The sequence below is a fragment of the Pinus tabuliformis genome, chromosome 2_1 (assembly GCF_031772625.1).
Source record: "Pinus tabuliformis cultivar Carrire ecotype Pingquan chromosome 2_1, CPIR1, whole genome shotgun sequence".
Taxonomy (NCBI): Eukaryota; Viridiplantae; Streptophyta; class Pinopsida; order Pinales; family Pinaceae; genus Pinus; species Pinus tabuliformis.
Genome location: NC_142299.1, coordinates 83,105,430 through 83,126,917, shown reverse-complemented (window position 1 = coordinate 83,126,917; position 21,488 = coordinate 83,105,430).

Genomic DNA, 21,488 nt, shown 5'->3' with positions numbered 1-21,488 from the left:
AAGGACGGCGCTGTCACAACAAAAGTTATCCACCCAGGCCAAAGCTTTGGAGATTTCAATGAGACTGCACAAGACCCCAATACAAGTACCTGGCATAGGAGTCCAACAAATCCACGTGCAACTACAAAATTTATGTTTGGAAATGCAGAGTTTGAAACAGGACAGGACAAATCGACTAGAGGCACACGATGATGTATGGTGCATAAAGTGCAAGGGCTAGGGGCATGACGAGGACCATTGTCTAGTCTTCGCAAGGGCTGATGCCATTAAGACCAGAGGCACAAGAAAAATGAGCACGGTGCCTAAATTATGCTGCATGATCTGTCATATAGGAGGAAAACATGCTACAGATAATTGTCATCTATTGCAGAAGTATACGCAGATGTCCTAGCAATTGTTCTGTAATTTCTGCAGGTCGGTAGGCCACAATGAGCACACCTACAGAAGTTACGAGCTAATGATGGATCAGACTCCAACCTACAGAGTGTAGGCTGAAACACAAGCCCTCGACCCAAATGTGGGAATGGCATGTGTTGGATTTCAAGGGCGTGAATGAGGTTGAGGTGGAATGGAACCAGAAAGGGCTCGTGGACAACTAATTTGTTACAATTGCGGAGGGCCAGGGTATTATTCCTATGATTGTACGAATCTGACGAGAAAATCATGTTTATATTGTACTCAATTTGATCATGAGGCAGAGGACTGCCCTACACTGATAGCAAGGTTGTGCGATAAAGGGGTACTCCAGCCTCCCCCGACTCAGAATTTGCAAATGATGAGGTCTGAGCTGCGTGAAGAGGACCTGAATGTAAACATAGTGCTTAGAAGTGGTATCACGACAGGAGATGACAAAGGTAAGTAGCCTAAAGAAAGTGCGTGGGTTCGCAAGGCTCCTACAAAGGAACTTGAATTTGATTTGGAGCGTGTGAAGGAGACATTCATGGAAGCTAAGAAGAGCTTCACAGAGGCCTCCACTTCAAGTAGTAAGGATCAACTAGAACTAGGGATGGATCCTTCAATGCTCACTACCTTTCTGGAGACATGCATGAAACTGCTACGTGACAGCAAGGTTGTAAAAGGACTGTAAAAGAACCGCGCGTAGTCCAAAAACTTGGAAAGCATGCATTGCGAACAGGAAGGGAAATGAGATTGACTGCACAAATCAGAGAGTACGAAATGGATCAATTAATTCTGGATCTCAGATCAGACATGAATGTACTACCAAAAGAGACATGGGAATGCATGGGCAGACCCGCACTACAATGGTCTCCTATTCAATTATGAATGGTGAACGAACAGAAGATCTTATCCATGGGAAGATTTCAAGCAGTAACGGTGGATATTGAAGGTGCGAGCGCGCTGGCATATTTTGAAGTGATAGATATTGTCGATGATAGATATCCCTATCCCACGCTACTGGGCATAGAATGGGTCAGTAATATGAACGGAGTAATAAATCTAAAGAAGCACAAAATGATTTTTGAGAAAAAGTCACTACGAGTAGTGGTGCCTTTAGAGCCTGCAAAAGGAGCGCACTACACAGATTCAGTGCGCGACGACAAGCTAGACTATATCTACAAGATAACCGCTTGGGAACAAGATTGGGTGAATCCTACAATGGATGGTCGGATTCCGTGGGAGCGTGAAAGCTCCTACACATTAGATTCGGATTAGGAAACAGAATGATGGCAGAACCAATTACACAAGGTAACCACACTCAATTGCGACATGATAGTTAGATCACTACATTGCATGACAATAGAGGTAAGGGATCTGCCTATGTATGACAGGTTGACAGCAGTGGATGAATTCCTAAACAAATTTGAAAGCGAAGTGCCAGAATAGCAGCGGTTCGATGCTTTGAAATGGGCACTACACGTGACGCCCACAAGCTGGTGGGGTACGCATCATAGAAGTAGACATTCATGGAAGCTAAGAAGAGCTTCACGGAGGCCTCCACTTCAAGTAGTAAGGATCAACTAGAACTAGGGATGGATCCTTCAATGCTCACTACCTTTCTGGAGACATGCATGAAACTGCTACGTGACAGCAAGGTTGTAAAAGGACTGTAAAAGAACCGCGCGTAGTCCAAAAACTTCGAAAGCATGCATTGCGAATAGGAAGGGAAATGAGATTGACTGCACAAATCAGAGAGTACGAAATGGATCAATTAATTCTGGATCTCAGATCAAACATGAATGTACTACCAAAAGAGACATGGGAACACATGGGCAGACCCACGCTTCAATGGTCTCCTATTCAATTATGAATGGTGAACCAACAGAAGATCTTATCCATGGGAAGATTTCAAGGAGTAACGGTGGATATTGAAGGTGTGAGCGCGCTGGCATATTTTGAAGTGATAGATATTGTCGATGATAGATATTCCTATCCCGCGCTACTTGGCATTCTAATGGGCTAGTAATATGAACGAAGTAATAAATCTAAATAAGTGCAAAATGATTTTTGAGAAAAAGTCACTACGCGTAGTGGTGCCTTTAGAGCCTGCAGAAGGAGCGCGCTACACAGATTCAGTGCGCGACGACAAGCTAGACTGTATCTACAAGATAACCGCTTGGGAAGAAGATTGGGTGAATCCTACAATGGATGGTCGGATTCTGTGGGAGTGCGAAAGCTCCTACACATTAGATTCGGATGAGGAAACAGAACGATGGCAGAACCAGTTACACAAGGTAACCACACTCAATTGCAACATGATAGTTAGATCACTGCATTGCATGACAATAGAGGTAAGGGATCTGCCTATGTATGACAGGTTGACAGTAGTGGATGAATTCCTAAACAAATTTGAAAGCGAAGTGCCAGAATAGCAGCGGTTCGATGCTCTGAAATGGGCACTACATGTGACTCCCACAAGGTGGTGGGGTACGCATCATAGAAGTATTGAAAGCTGGCGCAAATGCAGAAGGGGGATGCTTATATGATTTGGAAAACCTCAGATACGGATGAGAGTCAGTTACGAGGTGAAAAACAGCGTGCGCACCCACCTTTCTAGATGGGTATAGGCGTATGGTACACAGCCCGCATGAACGCACACTACTATCACGATAGGAAACAAGAACAACAAGCAGAAGAAAACAAGACAAGTGTGCGAATGATGAAGCATGATAAAACCTAGTGCGCCAAAAATCATACACGAGGAAGCCTTTGACAGGGTGTGCAAAGTGCTAAATAGGGTCCACCATGTGAGACGCACAGACTGGACCTGTGCATACCAACGGTTGTATGGGCTTATAGGAACATGTGGAAAAATCTGACCGCACAAGCACTTCTGAAGCTGAAGTATGAAGCAAGGGCTATAGTCCCTATGGAGCATGCGAAGACAAGTCTGTGTATAACAACACCCCTAGATACGATGGTTTGTGCAGACTTAAATGAAGAAATCACACAGTTACGAGAAACAAAACATATAAGACTTGAGGAAGAAATCCAATGGGGAAAATTTAGACTTCGCCAACTTGAAAAAGACTGGGTACAGCTAAGGGAGAAAAGCAATTTAATGGATGTATAGGTCAAGAAGTTGGAAAACAAAATAAAGGAATCATTTCTTGTCGAAAAACGCAGGATGGCAAGGCAAGGTGTGTACAGTCATACTGACAAATGGGAAAGTTATCGTCGTGAATTGGTTAGTCTACTATCATGGCTAAGACCACATCTCGCCAAACGTAGTGACCAGGGAAGCGCAGTGCAAATAGTAGAGTGTGCAATGTCGATCACTACAATGGAAGATGGGGATTCTTCACGAACCATGGTGGAAGATGAGATGAAGCCCCGCACGAGTGGTGCACCCACCTGACTAGTCATAGGAAGGATAGTCTTAATGCTCTAGGCAGTTGAAAGGGAGCGCGCGACTATAAAATATTATGCCTGGGGGCTGCGTGATATGAGAGATGCGCGCAGGAGCAGGATGTCACAGTGTTCGCAACCGCATAGGGAGGGCTACGCTGCCGCACAGGTTAACTGGGAAGTGACCGTTGGTGTCACTATTCATGATGGGATGTCCGATTTGAGACCAAATGGAGCGGGCGACGGGCATTTAAGACACAAGTTATGGGCAAGATTTGGAAAAATCTGCCGCCAAGAAAGCATTAATGGCTCGGAATTGGGGGGAAAGGTTTAATTTGAATTCAAAAGGTGCTATAAAACTCAAAAGGCTAGCCAGAGGAAAACACTTGGTCATTTGAGCACTGAGCGGTTGAACAGAGCATAAAGTGTTAAGAGTCGAGCAATAATAGAGCCCCTGAGTTTGTGACAGATAGCATACAGTGTAGAGATGATGACGACCACTAAGGTTGGGTTGGGAATTGAAGAAGGAAATGCGGGCGAGGCCACGTAGACCCCTATGGTACAGGATGTTCCTGAAGGTGCTGGGGTTGTGACAAAAATCTCCAAATCACCGTGGATGCCGAGGCCAAAGAAGGATAAGTAGGCAATGGGACCAATACATTGTCCCCGAGGAATCCGCGACACAGGAAGTTATCAATGGAAGAAAAAGGGAAGGCAGTCACGATTGAAACAGATGAGGAGGAAGAGGATTTGCAAGTCTTGATTGCCATCATAGAAGAAGAAGAAGACGTGGAGGAGGACATCCAACCATTGCGCTCTGTAGTGAAACTACCGCGTATGTCCCTTTGTGGAGAGGGAAAGCCAAAGTACCAAAGGATCTAGATGCAACAAAGATTCCACTCCAGATCCCTCTCCTCCCCGATGGCATTGTATTTGAGGGCTTGCACCTAAGCCGCGTGCCCACCATGAAATTTGAAGACTGGGACCTCATGCATGGCGAGAAGTTCCTTCACTTAGAGACGGCAAATCTGATGAAGTAGAATACGGAGGGGGTAGAGATAGCGTTAGAGCCGTGAAAATGGCTACACGGTGTGGAAAAGGCTAGATTGTTGCATTTGTTATGGATACCACATTACCACCGCGCGCCCATCACCATTTCCATCATCAAGAAGCTGCTCTGCCTGGTGCATGATGGGTATCTATGGCTGGAGGAGCCTATTCCCATCACGACAGACCTCATCCACTGAATTTCTCAGCTTCCCTGTAAAGGAAAGGACCTTGCAATGATAGCCGGGAAAAGTAGCAATTTGGCTCTCGCAGAGGCCATGAAGGCAAAGTATAAGCTGGAGAAAAAGAAGAGGGGCTACGCCATCTCCAGCATCAAGGATAAGGGGGTGTGTGTAGCCACCCAACTCCTGGCCGGTAAAGTGATGAGAAAATGCCATGTCGATGAAGTACCAGCGCCGGTGGTCGCATTGGCCGAACAGTGCGTGGAGGGGGTCCAGTTCAACAGGGTAGAGTTCCTCTGCGAGGAGTTTTTGTTAAATTGTCGTGAAGCCCAGGAGCAGGGTAAGGCCTTCCATTATGCATGGTTTCGCTTATCCATCTTGTTGGTAGCGGGAGAAATGCTGGAGGATAGTCAGTTCCCGAACATTGACCAAGACATACCAGAGGCCGCGAAGTACGCTTCGCTCTAGGCCACCAAGGATGCGAAACGGATTCACGATACAAAATTTTTATGGGTGCTCATGGAGGCAAGCATCCGAATGTGGATCAATAGGAGGCCATGCCTGTCACCTATGGTGCACAATAGTCTGTAGAGTTTTGTAGACTTCAAGGTGGATATGCACAACATATACATCAGGGTGCGAAAGGATCCAGCGCAGCAGTGGACAAAGCTACCATTTATAGCCACTGACGACATGATCTTTACTGTATTGGAGACATGGTCTCTCGAGTGGTGCACCCCAGATTTGGAGGAGCTGGAGAATGTGGCAGCACAAAACAAGAAGGATGGTGCCAAACTGCATCACCCAACTGGCCGTGAAAAGGTGGAACGAAAAAGTGGCAGCTGAGGTAAAAGCAGTCCTCGAAGCGGCACAGGAAGCCGCGGAGAAAATAAGGCCGCAGAAGCAGCAGCAATAGCATAGACAAAAAAGGCCGCAATGGTACAAGTAGAGGAGGGAAAAGCAACATCCTTAAGGCAGGAGGCAAAGGACAAAGAAATAGCAGAAGGGAGCACGGACCAAGGACTATGTCCACACAGTTCAAATGGTCGCGCATCGCAGAGAGATTGGGCCCAAGGAAGAAGGTCAAGGCCTCGAAGCTGGCCATTGACCCGATCACCTTAACTGAAGGTGATCTCCATGCCATGGGCAAGACGGTTCGCGATGTCACCAGTGAAGCACTCCAAGAGTTTATGACGAAGCACTAGAGTGTGTTGGGGGCCCTCAGGGCACAGCTGCAAGAGTTACAAGTGCGGCCCCCTTAGGAAGGGGCCCCATCTACTCACGTCGCAGCAGGCACTTCAGCAACAGATTAGATGTTGCGCGAGAGGATGGTCAACACAATAGTGTTGCCAGAGGGAGCGTTAGCATCATCAAATGCAATGCACCGAATGACAGTCAGCATGATGAAAGGTCTTGGCCTTAATTTAGCTACCCTTCCTCAGGAAACGCTCTATCAGCTACATGATGGAATAACAACAGAGCTACGCACTAGGGAGAACCATGTGATGCAAGTTCTTAGTGAACAGAAGATCAATATGGAGCAGCTCAGCTTGCAGCATGATGAGTTGGTGTCGTAGAACCAAAGGTTGGTGCAGACGGTAGATGACACTTGCCGACGTGTCCTAGAGCTGGCTATCGCAGCAGATCTACTAGTAGAAGTACGTATTCACAGTTTGGCAAGTGGAGTCCGCAATGCGAGAGAAGAGACAACAAAGGTTCAGCTAGAGCTGAACCTTCAGATTGCCGAGCTACGGTTGAAGGTGCAGCCTTCCACTCCCCTAGAGATCAGAGAACAATGCACTAGTGCTATTACAGTAGGGTTGGAAGAGATTGGAGGTACAGTGTGAGACTGTACCAACATGTTGGAATAGGTGCTTGAGGTCCTCACGACGTTGCAGGAGGACCCCAACATCCAACGATAGGAGACAGAGGCACATGAACTCCAGCAACAGTACGACAGCATCAGAGGGACTCCGCAAAAAATAGTCCTTACTCACCAGCTTGCAAGGATGCCGCAAGCCAAGTCATTAAAGGAGCAGGTGGACGCGACGCTCCATGATGAAGCAGTTCTTAAAGCATGCATCCAGCCATGGATTAACGAAGCCTTCACAATCACAGTAGATATTGAAGGAAAGCTCGCGCAGATTTAGGGGATGCATGCACAAATGCAGTGCAACACACCAGAAACAAAGGGCTCAAAAGAGAAAATGAAGCAGGTACAACAAGCAGCAACTCAATGCACTGCAGACATTAAGACCGTTCGGGACCAGCTGGAGAGACTCCATGTCAAGATCGTCATGCCAACAGAGTGACTCGAGGGTGAGTCATAATGTTTTTGTTGGGGGGTTGTTGGGCATGGAATCCCCCCACAGCATGGTTTGGAGCTCAAAGCCCAAGTTTTGAGTAATATTATTGTAAAAACTCCGCGAATTGTGTGTGCGGAGTGTGAATTGTATGTTAGAGTCATAAGGTTGTCCACCCTAAGTTTTGAATGTAGTTTCGGCCTACCCATGGTCCGTGGACCATGGCATTGCATAAATAGAGCGAGACTCTAAGTTGTAAGGTAGTTAGTTAACCAACGGATGGAGTCTAAAAGATAGCGACCATAGAGCAAGAGTCTAAGTATCTTAGGTTGAAGTAGTAGGGACGGCTCTATAGCTAAGTGCGCAGACCCCTGCAGCTGAGTGCACAGGGCGGAGTCAAGTCTGTAACCAAGAAAGAAGAATAATAAAGAGAATTGTTATCTGAATTCCATGTATCTATTCTTGTGTTATTACTTGTTTGATATCATTTACAATTATGCTATTTATTTACTACGCGCATTTGTATGAATGGTGAATATTGTTAAGTATAACTAAAATCATAAAAATAAGCTAAGTTAATCGACTAAAATCGGGTTACTAATAAGGGCTTGGGTAATAACACTATTTGGCCCCCGAGTAGGGCTATGCGAAGACAGCCTCACAGGCTGTGAGGTACTGATCAATGCACATAGCAACGTGTGCATAAGGTCAAACCGCAGACCATTTGGAACCTATCAGACATCCCCAGGGTGTGGAAACTTGGTTCTAGCATCCTCCCATACTACTTCAGGTGAGACCTCAGTGTGCGCTCCACGGACTGTTTCTGAAAGGACTAGTAGTACTGGGATTTGTTTGGCTAAATCATCTCCGAACCTGGGTCAAACCCCAACAAGCCAACAGGTAGGGTTTTGGATGAGATTTTTTTTCCATTCCCAACTTCTTAATAGTTGATTTTAAAATTAGATTGACTTGAGAGCCTAGGTCAAATATTGTTTCTACTTTGGTATGTTTTACTAGAACCCTACTATGGAACAATTCAGTCTTCTTCCATTCGTCAACAAGAGACACATAAGTATAACTTGAATAAGCATGAATTTTAGAGTTTGAATTAACATGAAGAGAGTTGTTACCTTGTATGCCCAAAGTTGTAATATGTGTCTCTTCACTAGAATCAAATACAAGGTCTTGTTACATAGTTTCCATTGTCCTCTACCTCCCTTTTACACCAAATATCTTTAGCTTCAATTTTGGATGTAGCTTTGAAAAATGCTCTTCATCGTGCCCTTCCTTGCAATGTGTACAATATGGCTTCCTTTCTTCTTTCTCGGTTTTAGTTTTCTTCTTTTCCTTTCCCTTTCCTTTTCCTTTGAATTTTCTATTATGAGGTTTGGATGATCTTCCTTGTCATATTTACCCCTGATTTGAATATGGAGAACCTTCACACTAGTTACATCAATAGCAGTGGGTTCAAACAACAATAAAGAATGCAATATATAACTATGTATATAACCAATATATTTCATCATGAAATTCAGTGAATCTAAAGGAATGCCCAATGATAAAGTTTTCTTCATAAATTCCTTTGTGAAAATTTGAAAAAAATTCCCTTTACCTTGCCTCAAATATTTCCATTCATTCATGGCTTTTTGTCAATAGCCCAAAGGATAGAATTGATCTCTCAATGCAAAAATGAATTCAAATAAGGAAGAAAGAAGTTTACCCAAATGTTTTCTAGCTTTCTAACATTCCCTCTACCACCATATGAAAGAGGTGCCTCACAACAAAAGATATGCTAACTGGATATTGGCCTTATCTTCTTCGATATGTTTGATCCATAAATATACTTCAATCTTTATGATCCAATTATTTATTTTTTATGCATTACATTCTTCGTTAAACATGGAAAAAATAAACTTTACATCTGACTTAAAAAAAAATCTTCTTAGAAGATCTTCTAGGCTTATTAGTAGAATAATGAGAAGAAGATGAATAAGCAGAACATACAATGGAAGATGGAGATGGAGGTTCATTAGGTTCTCCTTCATTTTCCTAATTTACCGATGCATGATCATATTCTTTCTTTGCCTTCTTGTTTTCCTTGTTTTCCAATTTCTTCTCATAATTTGCAAACAATTTGTCTACCTTATTCTCCATGGTATAAAAATCTTTGCATAAATCTTGCTCCTCCTCATTATTGGCATTGTCATATGTCATTTTCCTTCTTTGTATTGCATGTCCAATCTCTGGATCAAAGGATTTAAGTTCACCTTCACCCTTTTTGAGCTTGGCCCGGATTATCATTCACACTCACAAATCACATCAACAAGAAGACCACTCTGATACCAAATATGATCCAATATATTTACCTCATTGATGTTTACATAATTGCATGAAAAACCACATGTGAAAATACTTAGAGAAGAGGAAACATAAATGAAACCATAAATACAATGCACACAAAAATTTGATAACAGAGTTTGTTTAGTGTGGACTATATCTCTAGGCCTTGCTTCAATAGTGGAGATACCTCTTCATTCATCCAAGCAAAAATAAGGAGAACATATTAAAATACATAATTATACGTCCACTCTTAAGAGTGACCTGAAAATGGATTACTGGGATCCAAAAACAAACCGCGCCAGTGAAATCATCTTGAAAATTTGAGTATAAACTTGACCATATTCGGTCACCTGCAAGTCTAGCCCCTTAGAGAATCTAAAAAATTCAATGCAAATTTTGTGGGAGAATATTCTTGGAATATTCCCCTATTGGAACCGTAAATCCTGGTTCAGGGTGCACATAGTTCTTCCCCTCGGCTCTTGGTTCCAAGCGTGGTTTTGGTCCACACAGGCACCATTTTGGTCCCTCCTCTCGTCGAATACACAATGGTCATTTAGATATAATTGGTGGGTGATATCACCAACATCGATTTGTTGGCCCAATAATGACCCTACCATAAATTGTCTTTTTCACATATGGTAGGTCAAGGGTTCAAACCCCATGACCATCAAGCATTGGTATCTTTATAAAATAAAACAAATGTTCCTCAATAACATATTTTTCCAACCAATCATTAATTGCTAATGTGACAAAATTCACCATTAAATCCTTTCCACTGGCCACTAGATTAACCATCCCATAAAATAAAAAAAATTCCATGTAGATTTAATCGGGCCCCATGGGTTGCCACCATGGTGCCATGTGGTGCCAACTAATTGGCCCATGTGGCATCATGCCATTGGTCTCCCTGTACCCAATCAATTTCCCAGTCACCGATCTGTACTGCCATGTGTTGTAATCTGATTGGACTAGGATTCGTACTATCGCTAACAAGATGTTGTCCATACTAATACATTGCAGCGTATGGGAGTGCCACGCGGCACCTTAAGGTACACCTGCAATTTTTTTTTGCTATTCGACAAAAACTTCATTTGGTCATAACTTTTGCATACAGTGTTAGATTGAGGCATTGTTTGCACTGTTAGATTTAGAATGATGATCTCTTCAATTTGAGGTAGGTTTTCCTGAGATTTGAAGACTTCAAAATTTTGGCCTTTTGGGATCCTCTTGTATCACTATTTGTGCAATTCATTCAATTCGTCAGGGTGATAGGTAATGAAAGTAAATGAGTTGGGTGTGGTATGTTTTTGACACACCACAAGCAACCTTTCCACTTCAAAACTATGAACTAGTATCCTCTCCTTCATCTCAATCATTAATTGCACTTAATGCAGATCCACATCTCTTTATGCAGATCCCAGTCTCAGCAACAGAACCATTTGTTAGCTTAGGGGGTCCTAACATAGGTTCAGAGTTAGTTGCACCAAACAAATCCCTACACTACTTGCCCTTTCGGCATTAATCCGCGGTGTGCGCACTGAAGTTTCACCTGAAGTAGTATGGGGGGACGCTGGAATCAAGTTTCCGCACCCAGAGATCAGTGTGATGCCCTTTTCACACTCTAGATTTGCCTTCGCACGAATCTCCAAGCCCTTAAGACCTGGTATTGTATCTTCCCTCTAATGGCCTTTAGACCTCTGCGAAGGTCTACGATTGTATTTTGCATACTCTAAATAGGAAAATTAGCTACTTACACGCACCATAGGTTGTCCTTAGATCAGTATTTACTTACTTCTAACTAAGTACTTGATAAACATAATAGAAAGTCCTATTATCTTCGCGTAATCACTTATTATTAATTGCGTTCAGTTAATTGACTGTATCCAATAAATTCGTGCATCAATACAACATTATTTCATAAAGACATCATTCATCATAGCATATATCACAAAAGTAAGGAGATAAAACACAGGAATTTCTACAACAGTCATCTTTATCGATCTTTAGTAAAGGTTTATAGACTCAATCTTCCCTGCGCACTCAGCTATAGGGGTTTGTGCACTCAGTTGCGGACACTACTCTAGGCCTCTGCGCACTCAGCTTCAGAGCCTTTCTTCCCCTATTTGACCTACTTCTCTGTGCTATTACTTCACTTCTATTGACCCATTACTTCTAAGAAATCTCTCTTAGACTCTCTCATACGCCTATTTATACAATCCCATGGTACACAGACCATGGGTAGATCTCAAAAACCGACTCAAGTTTACATAAATAAGGGTAAAGACCATATTTGACTCCTGACTAGCTACGTGCTCTGTGTCCATAATTTGCGGAGACTTTACATCTTTTTACATCAAAATTTGTGCTTTTGCCCCAAAAAACTGACCCAGGGGACCCCATCCGAACACTTAATAAACAAAAAATGTATGCTTATGACATGTGCAGAGGTGAGTTGAAAATAAATGGCGTAGTCTAACTTATAGACGAAATGGTCTCTTTCACGACATTTTTCCTAATTAATTTTAATCAAAATTCAACATGGATTTTTAAAAACTTGATTTTAAATGGTTTAATCTGCATAATTTCACTGTCTCAAGAGTTTTTCAGAGTGTTGAATCCATTTATGCATTCAAACATGTATTTTAAACAACAAAAAATCTTGAAATTGTAATGCCGGATTTTGATGAATTATGGTGAAAAAAGTTATTTGGTCTATAAATTAGTTTATGTTAGACAAAAAAAAATTGGAATCATAAGTTTGAGTTATAAACTCTCCAAAATCTGAATGTCTCAAAGTTTTTAACAGTACAGAATCCATCAAAACCCATTTTACAACATAAAAAATAATATTTAACCAATCTCTTTTAACAAATTCCAATCAAATAATCCAAAATGTAACATGTTTAAACAACCTTTTTACTGTGTTAAATATTACCACGTGACATAAATTAAAAGTTTTGTAAAACCTTTTTACTGTGTTAAATATTACCACGTCAGAGTGTAGTGAATAATGATATCCAACAAAATTAGAGGCGACAAACCGAGAAAAAACATTTGAATAATGGAAATAATAAATTTATGAATTTTCATAAACCATATGAAATGGAAAATGACAAGTAGTGTTAATATAATTAAAAGTGTTTCTCGATGTGTAAAATAATAGCACGTGATAGTTCCACAGCATACGAGTCTATATGCACCAGCTTACAGTGGGGCACATGCTGAGGGTATAGCCATTGCAAACACCTGCAGGCTGTAACAAACCTCAATTATTTCTGAAGTTCACCATTATACAATCTCTATGCATCCCTTTCATTGCAGACAAATCCATTACTGAACGGTGAATCTAAATATTGGGACTCTGAATTCCTGACTACAATCTTGATATTTGCAGAAGTGCTGACACATTTGTGAGCCCCTCTGCCATCACATGCTGAATTAACTCCAAATCACTATATTGCTCCAGAAAATGTCTCATGGACTCCTCGGCTGCCTCTCTTCGTGTAGCGACCAATGATATCCAACAAAATTAGAAGCGGCAAACCAAAAAATACATTTAAATAATGGAAATAATAAATTACTCAAAATCTGAAATAATAAATATTAACTCTCACGTAGTGCATCCTTGTCTCCAATGAAAATGACGGCTTCACAGTTTAGTGGTGCACTCATTCAAATAACATTGCATGAAAAAAGGTGATGTGACTCGAACAACAATACTAATATTTTAATATATGAGATTCCAAGATAGGCATAGAATCATTAGTAGAGGATCTTTGAATTTTTTACAAGAAAATTAACTTTTAAGCACACTATGTAATCTTGAGTTTTACATACTTGGGTCTAAACCATAAACATTGAAAATTGAAGCACAAAGTTTGAGACTCGCACAACATGTCTATGCTCATGGGTCATTGGTATTAGATCCATTGCTATTCTATATAAAACATTAACTAGTTTGTGAAATAGTAGTTCTTTGTTTGATTTTTAGAGTTTATGTAGTTTTTTTAGTGTTGGCACACTCTTGATAGAGCTAAGCTTTCATAAAATGGATCTATTTATTAGTTTGATTAGAAAATAAATGCTTTTGTGGTTGTATATGAGAACCTCAAATGTGTGGTTACCAGGGTTATAATATCTTCCATACATTCATACTCGAATCAAATGTGTGGTTACCAAGATTATGATGCCTTCCATACATTCATACTTGAATCTAAACAACATTAGGTGTGGATATTTTAGGTGTTAGTATGTGTGTCAAAAACATGAATTTCTTCAAAATGCATGCCCTCCTTATTATTGTTTGAAATGTTACAATCCTCTTAATTTCTTATTTAAAAGTGGTTTCAAACTGGTTCTATTATTTATAATATGCTCCTTAAGTCCAACTCATCACATGGAAATCTAAAATGGATAAATGGTCTTCAAAATACATTAAAGTTTAATGGTTTTGACCAAGTTACTTGACAGCCTTTCAAGAATGGTCTAGCATATGTGTAAAATCTTTGAAATTACATAAATAATGATTATACATAATTGCATTGAATCATTGGCTAGTTTGGTAGTAGGAATGAACATGGTTGACTAAGTTTTATCTTTCTAAAGTAATGTAAAACATAAACCTCTATGATACTATTTGGTTGAATAGTATTTTATTTGGTTAAAAAAATTACTAAGGCAAAACACAAAGCTTATCTTAATAAAAGAGTTGTTTTTAACTTCATAACAAAAAATTAACAAAAATACATATTCATGACATTTAAATGATGGGTAAAAATAAAGATCAAACCTCATGAAGGAGAATTTTAAAAGGAAAATCTTCATAAAAAATTTACTTGATGGCTAGAAGTTCCAATCAAATTTATTTCTTGTCCCTAAATGAGGTTCAAATTCTTTCCCCTTTTTTTTCTATTTTGTAATTTAAAACTTAAAGGTTGATTTTGAAACCTTACATTTTATTAATTCGTAAAAATATTAAAATTTAGTAATCCCATCACAAAATGTGTTAAGTATCAACTTATAATAATAATAATAATAATAATAATAATTTAAATTCAAGGTCATGGTTAAGCCATAGACTAGATTAGTGTATGAGACCCCTTTGTTTGTGGGACAAGCAACCCATTAGAGATCAAGTTAGTGTATGAAGCTCCATTGTCCTAGTGCATAAGAAGCCTCTTGTTCATGAGACAAGGGACCTGCGAGACACCAAATTGGTGTATAAGGTTCCCTTGTTTATGGTACAAGGGATGTGCCTTCGTGAAATAATTTTTCTACCAAAAGTATACAAAGGTGTACAAAGTCTACCCCCCTTTGGATTTAAACTTGCAATCTCTTGGGAGGAAACACATTTCTTAATCATTAGGCCACTCAAGATTATATAAAAAGATTTATTTAAAGGTAATGCTTTATGCACTCAAGGGGTAGAAGGTGTCGAAGATGGGGAATTATTCAACCACAAAGGAAAATTTGAATTAACATATCCCTAGACCTTGGATATTGTATCAAAACAATCAAACAAAGTTGTATGTTATGCTACAAGATATTAATCCAGCTAGGAAATCCTCAAATTCACAAGATAATTATTGTAGGTGTCTCCAATAACATTATAAGGCACCTAAGACAGATACTACACACTCATATCTAAAGCTATAAATCATTTATAGGTGGACTAAATCAAGCCTATCCTCTATTCCAAAATACCAAACTATACATGTGTTACAAATGTTAAACCTGTTGGAAAAATCATTGGAAAACTAGGTAACTTTCACTTGCTTAGAACATTGTCGATGAGTTGTTCCACTCAAGTCCATCTCGCCCCTTGATCTAAGTGTATGGTTCATGGAGATGGACTAGTTAGTTGAGTGTTTGTACTTCTAGTCACATCGAGGAAGATGTTAACACAATGCTTGAGGTCTAAACATCGTGATCCCATTAAGAAATTTGCAAGGAAGATCTCCATCATGTATGATCTAGGTGGAAAATAATTACCGCAGTTATTTTTATGTCAATGGTTATTTTTTTTGTTAGTCAAATTTCTTTAGTTATATTGTCATAAACATAGACAGTACAAAATGTGTCTCTATGGCCCCCTGAGCCTCATTCTAACCAGACTTGTTGGCATTGGGGGTTAAAGTATGCCAAAGATTAATTCTTACAAGCATTATCTTCTCTAGGCTTAAGAGCCATACATCACAAAAAAAGAGACAAAAAGAGCACAAATACTAACAATGTCATATTAAGGAGGGGGATGGGGCGGAACTATAGGAGTTCTAACATGAAAGTAAACACGTTCATGCATGTGGAAGTCGATATGTTCAACTCAAGCTTCCAGATCGCGAAGATGCTCATTCGTGTGATGGTGACTTTGAAAAAGATTGTCCAGCTGCTTGAGAATCTCGTTTTGGCTAAACTGAATGGATTCATATATGCAACCAACTCATTACAGTCCTCATATAGGTGTTCTCGAATAATGTCCATCTTTTCCTGAATTCCTCCAAGTTTCTCTACAATGGAATCCAATGAAGCTAGAATGTCCACCTGACCATGAAAATGAACCAAAGCGTGAGCCACCTCACTGTCATGTTCCATACATGTTGAATTGTCTAAAGGAAAGCTTTGGTTGTGTGCTAGATGACCTGCAAGGGTATGGTGGTTGCCCCAACAACGTGGCCTCCCATGATAGCGCGACATGGCCATTAAACAATGAATAATATCGAGTAGTATGTGATAAGGGACTCGACACCCCCTAACAGAGAAAAATATAAAGCCCCTACCAAAAACCCATAGGGTCCTGCCTAGTTTTGAAGCATTACTCACCTAGCGAGGAGAAGCCCTTTAAAGAGAAGAAATAAACTTATTCCAAGCTAAAATTATGACAGGGATGCCTTCAAAAACTATATAAAAAACCATCCAAATTATCATTGCATGCACCCAATTAATCGGAGAACCTACCCATAGGGAATTAACCCCATACCAGCAACAACACAGAGAAAATAGAGGGAAAAAGAGAGCTATAAGAAACCACTGACACAAGACAATGAATAAGGTGGACATGAGAGCCATATTAGAACAAAGAAGGTGGTAAAATTCAAGTGGAGATAGACATAAGCTAGAAACTATGCCAACTAGGGCTTCAGCAGTTGAAACCCCCCAACTTAGACCCCCTAAATCCCCACTGCAAGAATTACCATTGCTACTCTCTTGGTCAATTTTCCACCCCACGAGACTCCATCCGGAAATGACCTAGAGAACATCCACTGAACAAACAAAAACCCATCCAGAGTATCAAATACAAAGTAGAGGGGTTACCTTCACGAAACACAAAAACTAGTCCACCTTAAACCTGCTTTCAGAATTGATGAGAATTTGCCTTATTTCCCATCCAAGATCAACACTAAGAAGAATTCTGCCTCTCAGAGTTATGCCCAGGTCCCAAATACTTATTTTAAAATCAGTGTGAAGCAAGACTACAACAAGACAGTCGACCATTGTGCTGAGCCAGCTGAGCCAGCACCCAGGCAAGCACACATGGTCTTTGTCGTGAACCTTACAGCTCTCCCTACGCACAAAACCCACCACCTGTGTTATGAACATTAGGTAATTACCCAATGCAGCATTTAACAACCAAGACTTAGCTTTTGAAGGGTTTTCACGATATGATTACTGTCATCGTGAACCAAAATTAATAACTAGCATGTTTGCTGCATGGGATGAGGGCATAGCCCATGTCCACCCCCATTGGGGATCTGTCAGTGGTTGTTAAAACCATGGATAATGCATGATAATAAACAAAATAAATCATAACATTAAAGTGAGAATCTAATCGCACAATGATTTCAATTGTACTATCGTAATTATGATACTCATCCATGGTATTCACCCATGGATTTTATAAACCATGGTATTTACCCATGGTATTTGAAATGTAATAAGAGGCATGAATCAATGAAAGATACACATAAAAAATTATAAATACGAAACTTCGCGTAAAGTAAATCATCCTTTTTTCTCATAATGTAATCTCATGGTATATTACCCATTTCAATAAGTATTTGATTTCCTCTTGCGTTATTTTTATGCAATATTTGTGTTATGCATTGAGTTCTTAAAATAATGTTTTTATACAATATCTCTTTTATGCATCATGTCATATTCTAAGTTCTTAATATACTATTGTTGTGCAATATTTCTCTTAAGAGTCTTGACATATTCGTTTTTCATTCATGAAGTTTCCTTTATTAAATAACTTGGATCACATTGACATTAATGTATTATATCTTATAAAAAATCTACAGTTGAGTGCACCTGGGTTGGAGTAATATTGGGATCAGTGACTTGCCAAGAAGTTTTAATTTTTTATTCTTGTGTCAATATTTAAGTCTCATTCCTCCAATGATATAGATTAGTGGTATTAGATTGTTCATGTCTATTTTTTTGCACCTGTGCCCAATGAGGTCAGGGTATAATGATCTCAAACTCAAACTATTGCAGCCTTTGCAATATTATCCTTGCCAACCCCAACAAACTCACATGGAAGCTGAAAAGAAAAATGAGAGAGCAGGGGATCCTGTTAAATTGTTGCTTGAGGAAGCACTTACACAACAGAGGAGTGAGATGATGGAATCCCTTGTAACAGCTCATTGGATAGTGAGAAGCTACAAAGATAAGTCATCAGATCTCTACTAGGCAGATCAATAAGTGAACTATCTTAGCACCGTTATGGATCAACCACACAAAACTGTTGCCACCGAAGTCCATTTGTTAGGCCACACACATTCAACATCACAGCTGGCCCACAAGCATTACAAGGTATCTCTATCCTCAAATCTTTGTTCATTGTGGTTATCAGTCAACCACACAAAACCATTTCCACCGAAGTCCATTTTCTAGGTTGCACGTTGTCAGCATCACGACTGGCCCACAAAAATTACAGGGTATCTCTATCCTCGGATATTCATTCATCATGGTTAAGGGTCATCCACAAACCCATGGTTATGTGTCAACCATGCAAAACCTTTGTCTTAAAAAATAATTGGTTTTGGGTCATCCACAAACTCACATTTATGCTCTTATTCAACAAAGGCTTCCCTGGAAGGAAATTTACATTATGGGGACCATTTCTTCTCAAGAGGGGATGATTAATCCAAGTGGAAAATAATTACCATAGTTAATAACTATTTTTCTATCAATGGTTGTTAAAACCATGGATAATTCATGATAATAAACAAAATAAATCTTAATATTACCATCGTAATTATGATACTCACCCATGGTATTCACCCAAGGACTTTGTAAACCATGGCATTTGAAATGTAATAGGAGGCATGACTCTCGGTGAAAGATACCCATAAAAATTATAAATACAAAACTTCACCATGGAGGAAAACACCCATTTTTCTCATAATATAGTCTCATGGTGTGTTACCCATTTCAATATTTGAGTTTCTCTTGTGTTATTTTTATGCAATATTTCACTTACGCATTAAGTTCTCATTATAATGTTTTTATACAATATCTCTTTTATGCATCATGCCATATTATGAGTTATTATTATACTATTGTTGTGCAATATTTCTCTTAAGAATTGTGACATATTCATTTTCCATACATCAATTTTCCTTTATTAAACAACTTGGATCACAATGACATTAATGCATTAAATCTCATGAGAGCACTACACTTGAGTGCATCTAGGCCAGAATAGTACTGTGATTGGTGACTTACTCGGAAGTTTTAATATTTTATTCTTGTGTTAATATTTAAGTCCCATTCCTCCAGTGATTTGGATCAACATACATGATCCACATGGGGTATTACAATTTAGAGATTGACATAGAATTGGAAATAAAAATATCCCTATAGACATAAAATAAAAATGGTCCATGGTATTAAGAACCCATGGTGTTCATGTGGAATATAACCAATTTAAAGGGGCAACTTAAACCAACCTGGATCCATCTTAACTCTATATCTACCAAGCGTCGATAGGGATCAAATCTCTTGATATGCAAACCTCTTTTAGAGTGAAAAAATATTTGATCCCTCTCGACCTTTGGTAGACCTAGAGTTAAGGTGGATCTAGGTTGGTACATCTAAATAGACGTTGAAAACATTGAATAAATACCATTTACTAATAAAAATAAATATGTATGAGCTTAATAAACAAACTGAGATATAGTTGTGACATGTGGCAGAGGTCAGTTGAAAATAATTTTTATTGAGATAAAGAATATTCTTAAAGTCATATTTTATCTGTTCTATGTTTTGGAGGGTTTTTGGCATATTTCCTGGTTCAATTTGCTTAGAATCTGACAAGGAATTCTTAGAATCACAAGTTTGAGTTGTAAACTCTCCAGAATCTGAGTGCCTCAAGGTTCTTCAAGGATTTGAATCCACATATGAAGTCAAAAACACATTTTAGATAATAAAAATTAAGATTTGGCAAAAACAAATTGCTAGATTCCAACCAAAAAATCCAAAACATAGCATGTTTAAAAAATTCCATTATTGAATGAGTCATCATATTATTGTGACATAATTTTTTTTTTTTGTAAATCTTTTCAATGTGTAAAATAATATCACATCATAGTGTAACAACAAATGATATTCAACAAAATCAGAGGAAACAAACAAAAAAAACACTTGAATAATGGAAATAATAAATTAATCAAAATCTAAAAAATAAATATATTAACTTGCATAAACCATATGAAATAGAAACTACCAAGCAGTGTTAATATATTTTTAAGATAAGATGCAGTCCATTTTAAAAGCATGGGGTGGAAGTATCATGTGAGCTTTGTATTTCCTGGCAAGTAATGGAGTGGGATCTCTAGTGTGGAGTGGCATCAAAGTTGTAGAAAAAAGCCTACAGGAGGCTAGGGCTTTCCTTTCGACCTTGATTTCAGTGACCTAATCTCTAGTTCCTTATATTTTATCTTCTGACAATGTTATCTCCTACCTTTTCTTTCTTCTCATTCCTCGAAGGTGTTTCTAGGTAGGATTTTGGTGGTTAAAGCTATGGACTGGTCCACATCTATGGAATTTTCACCCAAATAGGTACTACAAAAAGCATAAAGAATCCTTCACACTGAGTTGGGACTGATTTTCCCCAATGGTTAGAATGGGGTGCTCATTATTGATGGGCCTCTAAATTAGACATAAATTAAGGCCCATATCTCTAAATTAAACATTAATTCAAGGCCTATGACCATCATTAAGCACATTAAACCTCACTTTATACATTAGATAATTTATTTTTAACTTTAACATATTCATTACGAAGTTTTATGAATAATTGGATATTTGTGCCTAATATTTTTTATTTTAGTGGAATTATATGAGAATATTGAGCAGATTATGAAGATTTGGAGGAGGAGATAATTTAGGGACTTGTTCCCTACTACAGGAGGATCAATAATAAATAATAAATCAACAAGATATTATGGAATTATGGCACAGGTTGTGGAACTCCAATGATTGAGAAATGTGTTCCACTAATCAAGGGACCAGATCCACTAATCAAGGGATTTTAGTGGGGAAAGCTTCCTCCATTCATGGGGAATGATTCCTAATCATTTTGTATAAGTACCAAGTCAAATTTTCCTCTAGGGATATATTTTAATTAGTGTTATTGTGGAGAGAACTCATATTTCTGCAGCTCCATTATATTTTGTTCCAGGGATGTAATTGTATTGATAAAATAATGAAGATTGGTGTCATGTTCAACTTCTAAATCTTGTTCTCCTCCATAGGTCTCTAATTTTCCTTGGTTTTGGCCATCCCAATAACCTCAAAGCCCTTTTGT